The sequence below is a fragment of the Zalophus californianus genome, chromosome 4 (assembly GCF_009762305.2).
Source record: "Zalophus californianus isolate mZalCal1 chromosome 4, mZalCal1.pri.v2, whole genome shotgun sequence".
Classification (NCBI taxonomy): Eukaryota; Metazoa; Chordata; class Mammalia; order Carnivora; family Otariidae; genus Zalophus; species Zalophus californianus.
Genome location: NC_045598.1, coordinates 59,256,197 through 59,271,213, shown reverse-complemented (window position 1 = coordinate 59,271,213; position 15,017 = coordinate 59,256,197). Strand labels below are relative to the sequence as shown.

Below are 15,017 nucleotides of genomic sequence, written 5' to 3'. Positions count from 1 at the left end.
CACTGTATATTGTATATTTGTTTCACTTTGGTTTAGTTTTCTCCTCCCAGACTATAAACTCAATAAAGACAAGGACATTTTCTATTTTGTTCACTGTTCTATCCCTAGATCTCAGAATAGAGCCTGCCACATTATAAGCTTTCAATAAATATTTGTTCGTAATTTAAAAAATAATTAGTACTTTCCACCTAGAATATACAAACAAATATGCACTATTGGCTCTATATAATTCAGTAAACTCTATACCTCTCATTTTTCATTGATTTGTTTACTCATTTAAGAAATATTTATTTAGTGCATTCAATGAACCAGACAATATTCTACACTCTCGGAAATCAAGAATGAAATAAATAAATGTCTCTGCCCTTGTGGAGCTTACATTCTCATCCCAGTTGTAAATGTGTAGATAATATTGTAGCTTTAGAAATAAGAAAACCTAAGTTCTTTTAAGTAATTATTCATTATTCAGTGTGCTACCTTGAAAAAAGCCACTTAACCTCTTTGGGACTAGTCATAAAATTATTTAAAATAATCCTTCTTTAATTCAGTGTAAATGGAACTGTTATTTTTATGCTGCTGTTTTAAACAACTTTCTAAAGTAATTTCAGAAGATTTTTTTCTTTCTTAAACTATGACTAATTAAAAGAAAACCAATTTTCTGCAAAAGAAAATAATTGGATTGTAACAGATTTATGAGACCCACTACATCTGTCTTAAGAAATCTCCTAGTCTGCAGAATAAAGCCAGATGGAGCAATAGCTCTGAGATATCCCAGATGGCGAAAGTGTGGGAATCATTTAAAAGTTCATTCTAGTTTTGCACAAAAAGATCATTCATTTATTTTTTCATCCATCTATTCAATAAACATCCCTGGGTGCTAAAAATTACTAGGAGTTTTGCCAAGTCGTAAGGTTATAATACATGTTCTCTGCTCTTAAGAAGCTCATCTTATTATACTCATTTTATAAAGAAACAATTACAACTATCACGACAAAGGTAACGTAAAACAAGTATTGCACATTGAAAGGAAGCACATAGAATTGAACTTAGACCTTGCCCTTAGTTCATAAAAATCTCTCCTTCTTTTGATGTTCTATAGCATTGCATTTCTTTTATGTCAGCTGACATAGTTTGCTTTTATTCTACTTATTTATCTACTCTATCCCTGTAACTCCCTTTGGCTTATACATGTATCTTATGTATCTATTACACTTCGATATATACATTATATATCATATATATGTATGTATTCACCTTGCATTGGATACCACATTCTCTTGATATATATATTTTATCAAATTAAAATTAAGAATAAATTAAGATGTCTGTGAGAGTGTAGTCATACAAATCTAGAACAAAATCCAGTAAATCCAAATGCATATGAAACTCAAAGCCTTCCAAAAAGCTAAGTAAATTCAAATAAATAACTGCTCAGGTAGAAAACAAATGAGCCAGATGCAATTCCAGAATCTCTGGAAAGATCACAATGTTTAATAGCATTGTAGTGACTATATATTAAGCAAAATTTGGTAAATCATGTGCCTTACCTCGGAGATAAGGACAGAGCAATGGCTCTTAGAATGAACCCAGGCACCTAAACTCTTGGTACATGGGCTGTTATAAATTGCTGTACATCTTCTTCTAGGCTTACTGATTAGTATTTTGCCTGTGCACCAAAAGAACATTTAAGAGGAAAACATTTTGGGTTCAATCCTATTTGGGGGTGGGAGGAATGCCAGGAACTCCAGAAGTTTTCCAAATTATTGCCTATGCTTTCTTGGATTGTTTCCTGGTCTTTTATTTATTTATTTATTTATTTATTTATTTATTTAGGCGGCGGATGGTGGGGAAGCAGTTGAGTGTAGGAGACAGTGTGGGCTCCAGAAGCATACAGGCCTGAATTTCAAAATAGGTTCTGTCACTCACAATTGTACCACCTTAGAATTAACTCGAATCCTGTTTTTCTGTAAAATAGGAACAGAACTTGTACCTCACAGTTCTCTTGAATGATTACATTAGAAATTCCTTGTAAAGGATGGTAGATAACAAATGTTACTTTCTTCTTGCACATTACATCAGTTATTTTCAGTTTAATTCCCTGTTCTTATTTAGGTCAGTCTGGATTATTGTTGGTCAGTCTGGGTTATTTTAAGATTGGAACTAAGATTCAAAGTGATCAGTGATACAAGAAATTTATTTAATAAATAAGGGCATTGAAACACAAACATGTAAGATGACGTGATCTCAGAATGAAAGACAGTTTCTTAAATTGAGAAAATTTAACTTTATATAAAAGTCATGGCACTATTCTTGCGCTTCTCATTTCTCTTTGGACCAAACAAAATGTCAGCCTGAATTTGTATTCATGTTTAGAATGGACTAGATAACTTTGGAGGCCTGTTTTTACTGTGCTATTCTTTGAGATTATTTTGGTCATGGACACTGGAGTTACTAGAAAATTACATAAAAAATATTAATGATCACTTTATCCATGGTAAAAATCTAAATGAGGAATTTGTAAATGACATATAGGTTAACAATTTTTTTCTGTATAACAATTTTAGTAGAGTAGTGTGGATGGATACTCAAGCTCTTAGGACAATAAAATGTACATTTTCTGTGACTGCAAAATTTTAATTCATCAATGTCCTTGTTTTAGAAAAAGATAAAATATCACATTAAATACTTTAAAAACAAAAATAGGCAAAACTGAGTAACTAATTTTAATTATGCTTATAAAAACATCACAACAATGATAAGCCCTTTCAAAATCAGGGAGGTTGTTTTTTTTCCTAGAGTACTGAATTTTCTTTTTTAAAAAAAGTTTGTTTTCTGGCTTAACTCATTAATGTGCCTCTCTAAAATATGTTACCTGGATGTTAATAATAATTGGAACGAATAAGGTGTTAGCTGTAACATTATATGGAACACAGTCATTTATTTGAGTTTCTTAAAATAGATCCTTGGAAAATACTCTATAATATAATTTTAATGACAACTAAATGCTTGAACTTTTTGTGTATTACTTGGTAAAAGAATACCTTCATTTGTCATATTTCAGAGGACTCTTCATTGTCACATTACTGCTCACACTAAAGATCTGTGAACAATTGCTAGGAGGAAAACTGCTTTTGTCGTAATGGATAAATAAGTAGTAAGTATTTCTGGCTTGATGGGTGTGTCAGTTAAATGAAGAGCTACCTTTTGAAACCCAGTATCCACACTGGTTTAATGAAAATATAAGATGTTAATATTGCATTTATAAACTGGAAATTATTACCTGAATACATTATTTAACCAAATCTTGGTATATAAATATGACACTGTTAATATATCTAATGAAAATTCACTGTTTTAAAGGTTTCATAAATATTTAAATAACCTTTACATATTATGCCAGGTATAGGAATATACATGATTAATATAACTTAGAAAAGCCTTAAATAACCTAAATTTTAAAGTGAGGCTAGTAGGAATAATAACAATAATGTGACTGGGAAATGTTACATCAAGTGTCCCAGAAAGCATTTCTCAAGTGAGTTTAAAAACAGAAATTCTTTGTAAGTAAGTGGTGTTGCATAATGCCTAAGTTTGTGGAACTCACCAGTCCTCGTTTTAATCCTTGTTATGCCACTTAACACTTGTGGGACTTCAAGCCAGCTCCTCTTACAGGCCTTGGGTTCCTCATATCAGAAGAGATATAATAACCCCTAGATCATAAGATTATTAACCAAGATAATGTTTGTACTGCAACATTCTTGGCAAAGTGTAAGGAGCCAATAAATAATAGTACTATGATAATAATGTTAATGCATATCACTTTAAAATTTAAAAAGTTATATGGTTACGTAAATTTCAGAAATGCTGCATACAAAAAAGATGAGCAGCTTTTTTTTCTTTAGCGTCCTCAGAGTTTTTAAGGTGCTAATGTGCATTGTGAATCTTGAAAACTTGTACAGTTCCCAAATTTAATTAACTATGGAGCCACTTTTTCTCCCCCCCCCCCCCCAGAACATCTCTTGGGACTAGTGTTCTTCCCACACATTTTCTTAAATTATTTCTTAGGTAAACACCTACCTATTAATCATAATCCATGTAAAATTAATATTACTTAGGTTTTCAACTGCTTGAAGTTTTAAAAAAATTTAAATACTAAATGTCAAATGTCAGAATAGTGAATGTCTTAAAAACTCTTCTCATGAACATGACAGTCTAATACCCAGAATTTTAAGAATAAAGTTTCCAAGTGAATCAAAATTAGAATTTCCATTCTAGAAGTGCCCATAGTCACCAGAACATAATATTCAATTCATACCTTCTATTATTAATAACTTATTAATAAAAGAAATCTATTTACTTATAATTACTTTATGTTAGCAAAAGTATTACACTATAGTGCTTGAGATCATTAACTGTTACAATTCTACTTAGATTTCAATAGTTTCTATTTTGGTAGGAAAATAATTATAAAAACTATGAAGTATTAAGATGACTTTTATTTTGCCCTCCAAAAAAAAAAAATCGTAGATTACTTAGATAGTTGAGTATAAAACCAGGCTGTTGAAAAGGATCACTGGTTATATGTAAACTTGAAATTTAAGCCTTGGAATCTCAAATACAATGTTCAACTTCTGTTTTATTTATTCTATTTGGCCTGCCTACATGCAGTTTGGAAAATACGCTTTCATATTGTATCGTAGGGATACACTTTAATAAAAAGCTGACTTCCCTTTGCTTTCAGGAAAACTCTTTGATGCAGCACAAGACTTTCTATGGCTTTGTACACGTCCCACTCTCCATCCACATCACCAGAACTCCCACTATGCACTTCATCACTTTGGGCTCTCTCACCATTTTGAATTTTATAAGCCCCTGCGCTCTTTTTGTTATTTGTCTGCCTCTCCTCGGCCTTTGTGTATATTGTTCTTATCGCAGCTAACTACCATTCATCATCAAAGATTCCACTTAGACACCATTAGTTCTAGAAGTATTCTCTAGCTCCTGAATCAAAAACTGGATTTAAGGGGCACCTGGGTGGCTCAGTCGGTTAAGCTCTGCCTTCGGCTCAGGTCATGATCCCAGGGTCCTGGGATGGAGCCCTTCATCGGGCTCCCTGCTAGGCAGGAAGCCTGCTTCTCCCTCTCCCACTCCCCCTGCTTGTGTTCCCTCTCTTGCTGTCTCTCTCTCTGTCAAATAAATAAATAAATAATCTTAAAAAAAAAAAAAAACTGGATTTAATGCCATTCAACTATGTTCCTATTTCACAGGTTTACTTCTATTATTTACAGTGGTCATGCTGTATTTTAATAAACTGGTGAGTGCCTAAGAATGTGAGTTTTTTGAGGGCAGAAATTGGGGTGTATTAATTCTTAGCATCTCATTGTTATTTTGCTGATTGTGGTTATTTGTGATCAACCTCACTAAATATTAAGAAATATTTCCATGAGTTGGATTAACCCTAAGAATTTGTGAACCTTCCAAGTGTACCATCTATTATCCGAGAGTGTTTGATCTACTACGTCAGTACTCCTATGCGAGTGCTCTTCTATAACATTGAAGGATTGAACTTTCAAACCCTAAACTTGCCTTTCCCAAACATAGCAGCTCACCCACTGATTTTTGGAATTATTCTAATACCAACTACGTCTTATTCAGGCGCTTGCTGGTAATGAACTTCTCAGACATGCTGAGCCCAGTAATGTCCTTTAAATTCTTATGTTCTCTCTCAGCCCCCTTTCCGGGTAGAGCCTCAGAGTGTTCATCAGCCCCCATGGTGCCTAAATTGATCTTCATTGACATGACCAAAATCATGCAGAGGGTACTATATTAGATAATTAAAATAAGAAAAAAAACACAAGAACTTGAAAGGAATATTAGTTTTAAATATGTACTTAATTTTTCTCCTGTTTTATTCTTTAGCCTAAATCAATCATTTTTATGGCATCACTGATATATTTTCCACTGTCAGTTGCACTGAAATGCTATTTTGGGGCCTCTTTTAAATAAGAGGTCTCAGGACAAAGATACTAGTAAAGGCTAGGATGCATATTGTTGTGAGTTGCCATGTCTATCGGTTTTAAGTTATCTTAAAAAATCTAACTGTGGTCATGATTAGTTCCTATGCTTAAAGAAACCCCTCCAGGGGCGCCTGGGTGGCTCAGTTGGTTAAGCAACTGCCTTTGGCTCAGGTCATGATCCTGGAGTCCTGGGATCGAGTCCCACATCGGGCTCCCTGCTCAGCAGGGAGTCTGCTTCTCCCTCTGACCCTCTTCCCTCTCATGCTCTCTATCTCTCGTTCTCTCTCTCTCAAATAGATAAATAAAATCTTTAAAAAAAAAAAAAAAGAAACCCCTACAACTCCCATCTACCTAGTCCCCTCCCAGGCTTTCATCAGCAAATAAGTGCTCATGACCTTCTACACGTGTGCCAACATGACCCTTCAGGGTTGTGACCAAAGTCAGGTTTCCTATGAGTGCCACACAGTTCTGCTTACAGAGAATAAATCCTTTCTTTCCACTGTTCTGGTTTGGGTGGGGCAGTGGGGAAATGAGGGGATAAAATGGAATATAAATAGCCAGGGGAGAATATTGCAATGCTTTAGTTGAGCCTGGCAGGTATCTAGAGTTGTATACTGCACATAAGGCAAACTTTTCATTTTTATCCATTTTCATCACATTTTCCTTAGTGAACAGGAGGAAAAAGAAAGTATGACTTTGTACTAATTGGAAAAACAAAGATAAAAATGGACATTTCGAAGTCGGACATTTTGTGGGCCCTGTGTGTTCTTTCCTTTTTTTCTGTTTATATTTAGCACTGTCTCTCTTTGGACTTTGTCCCCTACTTGATTCTTCCCCTCACTTTATCAGCTGTCTGTAGCTGCATCTGACCTCTCTCACAATCAGGGGACGGCACTGGATGTGGCAAGCCCAGGGGTCAGCAGCTCTTCACAGCTGGTGATGCCTTGCTTTCACTTGATTAAAAAAAGGAAACAAAACAAACAAAACAAACCAAAACAACAAACACCTGTTTTGACTCCTCTCCCTTCCTTTTCTCCAGTTGCAGATTACACTGACAAGCGGGCTAGACAGTGGCAGAGGGGACTTACTTTTCAGTCACATTATTTCTGTCTCTCTGTTGCCTGTGTTCTTTTCCTGCCCGTCCCTCCGTGGATGTTTTGGACGGCTGGAATTATTTTTCTTGTGCGTTCCAGTTTCTGCTTTTAATAGCTAGGATTTTTTTTTTTTTTTTTTACTTCCTGGTTTAAGTAGCCTAGAATCACTGTCTGACCCCAAAGTTACCAAGATCTACCCCAGATTTCATTCATTCTTTGAGAACATAAATGTTCATGATCTGCCAGTGTTGCCAGGTGTTGAGGCCAAAGATGTGAATAACACATGGATTCCTGTTTTTGACTAGTTCACTGTGTAATGGCCAGTTAGATACAAAAGGGGTGAATATGTAGAGATGTAGGGAGACAAATGTGGAAATCTTGAATGGATCATCCCTTCGGTTACACAAAAATGGTCACTGAATGTCTCCTGCCCTGAGCATGAGGATGCTACTTGTATGTCTGTAGATGAGAGTAGGGTCTTTGAGGGCTACTTTGTCCAGAGAACATTTTTATCTTGAGATTGTGCTTTTTATAAACAAAAAATCCTGCATTTAAAAGTAGAATGGTTAAAAAAAGAAGGAAGAAAAACATAAGTTGAGGAAACCATGCTAATTTTGGATTTAGATGAAATCAGAATTAGAATATTATATAAGGATCCATATGTTAACCTTTACAGAGATTGGAAGAACTGAGAAGAGGAACTGTCCCTGAAAATGTGGAGGGAAATAGAATGGTTTGGGGAATCTCCAGGCCGGTTTCTGTGGTTGACAATAAACGAACCTCCTTACATTTGAGCTCTGAGTATTCCTCTTATGGAAGATATAGAGAAGGATTCCAGAAAGAAATGTTAGATTTGTTGGTCATCTGCTAAAAAACAATATCATTGCTTAAAATATTTGGACAAAAATATTACTTAATCCACATTACAGTTCTGTGAGGTTGATATTATTAACACTACTCCTATGTCCTGCTTCCTTCCTTCTCTCCTTCCTTCCCTCCTTTTTTGAGATGATAAATAGTTCAGATAGATTTAGTGATTCTTAGTGGTGATATGGGCTAGGACCATATTTTCATGCAGATATGTTTGACTTCACTTTTCACTAAAGTAATTTTTGAAACATATGTGGTATAACCCAGGAGTGTGCATTTAACAGAGATTATAAGAAATTCTAATGAAGATGGTATAAAGGAGAAATATATGTTTTGACTCATCTTTTGTGTTATCATCACCTACAGTTCTGGGCACGGTATATTAAGCACTGCCTTAATCATGACTGTACGAAGTGTCATACAAAGAGCATTATATAGGCCAGGGCTTGACTTTCAGTGAATTTATTATCAAAGATGGTTATGGAAATTCAGAATAATAATATTTAAAATGTATGTGCATTTACTGTATGTCAAGGCCTATAGTAAGTACTTTACATAGACTATCTCTTAATTCTTAAAATCAGAGGTCAGATCAACTTGAGATAGGTACCATTTCTATTCTCATTTGCAGATGAGAAATTTGTGCTTAATACAGTAAAACAACTTGCCCTGTATCCTAGATTTATGAATAGGAAACTATAAATGTAGAGTAGGAAAATGTAATGATGCATACTAACTGGTAGAGTACAAACAGAAAAAGTGCATGCATTTTATTAGAGTGAAAAATAAAGTTTCTTTGTGACAGTGATGATGGAGGCTCCATAGGAATAGACTGGGGCTCCTGAAAGGAAATTTCTAACCTTTATTTGATTAATCTATTTATTAACTATGTGGCCTTGGGTACATCATGTCTACTACACTCAACTTGCCATTCTATAAAAATGTAGAAAATAATTATTGACACCAACAAGAAGCACCAATGAATTGTATATACACATATTATATGTTATTATTTCCTCATCGTAACAAAAGTGATGTTTGTGTTCTTTAGGTGAAATTCCAGAGGAAAACAACAAACAAATATTTATTCAAGAAACAACTAATACTGAGACCCCCCCACAGACTTATTTTTTTTAAATTTAGGGATTTCATTATATCTCTTCTAGTTCTTTATAGTACAGAACGAGTCCCTGTGTCCTCACATGTCTAAGACAGTTCACTTGACATATTTTCTTGAGAAATGAAGAAAATATGAGTCAGGCCCTTGACAAAGTATTAATGTACTTCTGAAGAAATAGCTAAAATTATATAGAAAATGATAAAAATATGAGAGACCAAAAGACGATAGAAAATGGCCTTCGTCCTCAGAGTATGTTTTGTAGAATTCAATTAGCTTTTCTTTAAACTTCCAAATTTAAAACATGTAGTTTTTGAACAGAAGAAAATGGTAGTAAATGTTGTTGTTGTGTTTTTTTTTTAACAGTACAATTCGCTTTTGTATAGGAAGCTGTAGTTTTGCCTCTCTATTCTTTTTGTACTGGCTGCAATACTTGATTTCTTAAATGAATTTTTCAGCTGGTGGCCATAGCACAATTGGGACCTTAGCGTAGCAGAGGCAGAAAAAAAAAGTCATAGCAGGCTTAGAGAATGACCTTCTTCAGGAACACCCTGGTTTCCCCTTCTGCCAATCCACTGAACTCACAGTGAGCTTGACCCAGGTGACTGGTCAGGTTAGATAGGAAAGGAGAAACTTTATTTTTCTTCTTCCATTTTTTTTTTTTTTTGTATCCTTTGAACTTACAAGGAGAAAAAAAATGTTTTAAAAGGGCTTAGTGCCTGAATTTACTCTAGGAGGCTAATTTCAAAAGACCTCCAAACTGGGAGAAATATATGAGAAGTTATGAAAGAAGTGGTCATTTGTCAGTGAGCCTGAAGACATTTATGATTGCAAGTAAATTCCTATCAGCATGTTTGCTTCTGGGGTAAACCCAGGATTCAATGACACCCTCTCCTTTTTATTTTTAAATTGCCCCAGTGTTAATGTTTATTCTCCTTTCTCATGAAAGGAAGAAGTTACTTATTTTTACATGGAGATTTTTGGCCTTTGCAAGGAAAAGAATTAGGTCTCTAACAGTAAAGAAATATGTGGAGAAATGTAGGTTTATTAAAACATACAAAACAAACACAAATTTGCATCATTAAGTTTGACCTTAATCTTTCACTTTACACTCTCATAAAAAAAGTGCTTGACAATGTCCTTACGCCCACTGTGCTCTGTAAGGGAGGTAAGGATGCTGCAGAGACTATTTGACATTGGGTCAAAGGGACTTGTTAAAGGCACTCTAGCCTTGCCTTTGCAAGCCACCTTATTTATTTTTTGTTATAGTTTTTACTGCAATAATCATGACAGTACTTTAGAGATGGAGATTCACCTCCACACTTGGGTTACTAGTATTGTTATTTTTAGTGGGACTTTTGGAAACACTTTTCTTCTGATTGAACTGTCATGTTTTCGCTCATCACATTAGGCAGTTAGGTACTTGGCTAATTACTGGGTGCTTCATGTCAAAGGTACCTGAATGGAGCCCTTACTTGCCTTCCTAACACCCTCAGCAGCATTTGGGTTGCTGACCAGGAGAGGTTGGGAGGACAGTTGGTCTGGTGACACTGATACATATAGAGGAAAATAATTACTCTGATAGAACATATATTACATTTTGTGGTGGAGAATTATGATTACAGGCATTTAAAATGCATGGAATGTTTCTGCTCTACCTATGTAGTCCAGAAGGCCTTTTTTACACAAGGCTTATTTACTCTCAGAACTCTGAATTTACCATGTCGTTTTAACACATTCTTGGGGCTGACAGAGCTGGAGATACTTTCATAGGCTAATGTAAGTGGACACACAGAAGTGCCAAAGTGCATTAGGAAAATGGAAATCTATTCTGCTTCATGGTTGAATTTACCCTTCTCCAGAGACTGAATTTATTTGCATATTTTATGTCAGATATATGTGAGTTACACTGAAGAAGGTCTGAAATTAAATAAATGCCACGATTAAATGACAGACGTAGCAATGGCAAACCTGGTAGCCTCTCATAAATTTTTCTTTTCATAGGAAGTTAAGCCTTTGTTACTTTTTTGGTTAAAAAAAAAAGGTACTCTAAAAATCAGTGAAATTTTATTGGAACGGTTGGCCACTGAAAGGTATATTTGATAATTACTGTTTGTATTACTAATACATGAGAATTGAAAGATAAATTGAATCAAAATGTAGGTGATTATATTGTTGATTTCCCTAAGTGGTTCTTTCCTGAATCTGTGCATGGTTGTCTGCTGCTGAGTATTTTGAAATATTGAAGTCATTGGGAACATGTTATAGAAGATCAACTTAGTACTTAAAGAAATGTGGACACTGAATTTATAAAAAAACAAACATTTATAATAACCATGCATTTATTATAACTCAAGTAAAACTCTTTAAAGCAATTATTTTTCCAAATTTTAAGTAATATTTTATAAATTTCAAATAAATTTCTGGTATGTTTAATTATACAATATGAATGCTTAATTTTTAAAAAATGGTAACAATTTTGATATTTTACCATATTCTTTAATAAGTATAATTTATAAAGACAAAATATAGATGAAAGTGATTTTTCTAATATCAAAAGAGTATTTCATCAATTAAGATTTATATTTATGGCTTAGAGTTATGCATATATCTAGTGATTGGCTTCTTGATTTTGTGTATACACATTAAGTATATACACATACACACATATAATGTATATACATATAATGAATTGGGCAAATGGAACAGCCAAGAGAAGAATAAAATTGTGGCTTAAAGTAGTTGTTGGTTATAGGAAGTTCATTCACCCCTATCGCTATGGATTAAGTGTTTGTGTCCCCCAAACATTCATATGTTGAAACCCTTCTCCCTAATGCGATGGCATTTGGAAATGGGACCTTTGGGAGATCATTAAACCAGGAAAGGGAAGCCCTTATGGTGGGATTAGTGCCCTTTTAAGATGAGACAGGAGAGAGCTTGCTTCCTCCTTCTCTCTGCTGTGTGGAACACAGCAAGACGGCTGTCTGCAAATCAGAAAAAAAGAAAGCTCTCACCAGCAGCTGACCATATTGACACCCTTATCTCAGAATTCTTAACCTCCAGAATAGTGAGAAATAAATTTCTGTTGTTTAAGCCACCCTGACTATGGTATTGATTATAGCAACTGACCTAAGACATCTATTTTTTTCTAAACTTCTTTATTGCTCAACTAACAAGGCATGCTGATCTCTCTCTCTCTCTCTCTCTCTCTCTCTCTCTCACACACACACACACACACACACACAGATAGGAAGAGAGTGTATTTTTTTTACCCATTAATCCCTAAATCATTTATTTGTTCTTTAATATCTCCCTTACTACATAAAGAATGGCTCATGTAAATGAACTATAAATTTGTGGTGCTAGGTTCACTATACAACACTATAACAAAAATAAAAAAAATAATATGCTTTATAAGTATTCTGAATTGAAATATAACATTTTAGTTCTATTCATTCTGATCTTTCAGGTTTTGATTGTACTGAATTGGTTCTGGAAAAGAGAATGCAGTGTATATTCCTTCAATTTGATGTTTTCGTGCAAGACATTATATCATATTTTGTACCATGCTTATTTACATAAATTCAATGTGATAAGGAAAGTCTATCAGTATAACCAAGTTTAGTTAATATGGTCTAAAACAAAATTTAATCCTATCTTCCAATAACTTCATGGCTTCTTTCATGGCCATTTTCAAGTTCCCCATTTTTCTACCAGCTTAAAAGTATCCAAATATTACCTGTTTATTTTTTAATGTCTTTATTTTTGCAATGCCATTTTTCTCCTCCTCCTTGTGTTTTCCTTTTCCACCAATATTTCCTCTTTGCTTATTTACCTTTCTAATTAAATTCTGTCAAAATCCTTTTGGAGTGGCATCACATGTTTGCTGACAGGCTGCATTTACTGTGCTGCTTCAGCTGGAGTTTAGGTACAAAAATGTTGATATTTACAAAGCTTCCTATAAAAGTCAATATTGTACCAGGCAGAGCAGAACAACTGTTGAGTTGTAAAGCCTAACCTGTAGACCCAATATTTCAGGTCAGGTTTAAAGGCATTAAGGTTAAATGGATATCTCAAGCATTTGAATAAGTATTTTAGGCTATGCCTGAATCAGAAAAATTTCTGCGGAAGCAAAAATCTGAACATAGAATTTAATTTCTTTCTAGCTTTAAATCTCTGTTTTTTCAGTTGTGATTTACTAACCTTGAAAGTGTCCATGTGAATGTTGCCTATTTTTAAGTGATACTCTCAAGCCACTTTACAGGTTAATAACAGGTGTCACCTCTTAAAATGTTTTTATTCATATGCATTTAAATTGTACCCCATTAGCAGTGATTATTTTTAGTAAGCTTAGAAACAGGGAGCATTTTACATTTGATGTGTCCTTTGCATTGATTTAAGGATACCATAATAGATCAGTGGTCAACTCTTTGGTGTAATTTGTAAAGAATAATTAAAGAATTGCTGAATTGCATTTTTGAAAGTTAGTATTGATTTACTTTTAAGAGTGGACAATCCATATGACATTATTGATTAGCAATATGAATACTAAATTTTTTATATCATTTCCTCATATTATATGGTTTCATTATCCCAACACTCTTCCACCCAATTCTTTAAACTTTTATTGAACATTTAGTCTGTAGGCTATAACAAGAAATTCTACCAATTATGCACTTTCTTTTATTGTTCTCTAATGATCATATCATATCTATCCACTACACTGGACCATGGGCTCCTTGAGGCTGCAGATTCTATCACATTGCTAACACACACCAGGTGTTGAGCAGCTCCTGTTAATTAGTTGTCATTAGAGTCATTTTATTTTCCCAGGCAGTGCTGCTTGAGTTTTGCTTTACTTATTCTCTATAATTGGGAGACTATTAAGAATTCAATGGGAGGAACTAAAGAAAAACGTGTAATTGGAAAAAGGCAACAGGTTGTCACATTGCTGTACTTTAACATTTGTATTGTGTATTTTTCTGATTTTATAACAAATTTCCTACATCCTTATATAAAATTTTATTAAAATAAGTAATAAAAAATAAAAGTGACTTCATTACCAAACTCCCAACTTGTGCCCCTGCGCCCCCTATTGTATTATAGCACGATTTAAAGAAGGAAAGAAATGAGCTTAAGTCCAGGCCCAAATTAATTTTGTTCCAAAGCAGTTTAAGAATTTTCACATATGGTCACAGAACTGCTTATATTAAACTTAGAGAGCAGTGTCAAAAGGAAAAAAAAAAAAAAAAAACCTACCAGAAGACTAGAATTTGATTAGTATCCCAATTTCAAAGAGAAAATAAAAGAAAGGAAAATGCTACACTTAGCTAGGGCTAGGTTTTAAGGCTGATGCCTTCAAAGTGCAAGGGTCATTAGCAGTCCGTAAACAAAGTGAAAGGTATGTATTTTCAGTGATCAAAAATGACTGCATGGAAAGCCAATGCCTCACTGGGTTGGTGAGACAGAACCTCTCAACAGGCTCCACACTCAGCAGGGAGTCTGCTTGAGACTCCCTCTCCCTCTGCCCCTCCCCTAGGTGCTCAGGCTCTCCCTCTCTAAAAAAATAAGTAAATCTTTTTTAAAAAAATGCAAATACCCTGGAATCTTGGGAATGGGAAACAGTATTTCTCAGACATTTTCAGAAGACAGAATCAACAAACCTGAATGAAAATAGATGCTTGTAAATAGATGAGGAGCTTTAGTTCTGAAACCAGGACCCATCTGTCACAGTCCTTGCTTATTCTGATATATTTAACTTTCTTAAAATCTTTTGGTGTTATATCATCTTTCCAGGCAGGAAGAAAAAATAAATAAATAAATGGAGAGAAAAAAAAACAGTAATGTTTCAATTACCTTGAAAAATCTCAAGACTGTGGGAATTAATAGTGGATATTATTAAATATGAAAAGGTTGAGT

At 34.3% G+C, this 15,017-nt stretch overlaps 1 protein-coding gene across 2 annotated transcripts in view; it reads left to right on the top strand.

Moving 5' to 3' along the window:
* The window catches only part of NEGR1 (neuronal growth regulator 1), an 857,231-nt gene that overhangs the window by 264,207 nt on the left and 578,007 nt on the right, over window positions 1-15,017 (top strand). The gene's annotated exons all lie outside the window — the stretch shown is intronic.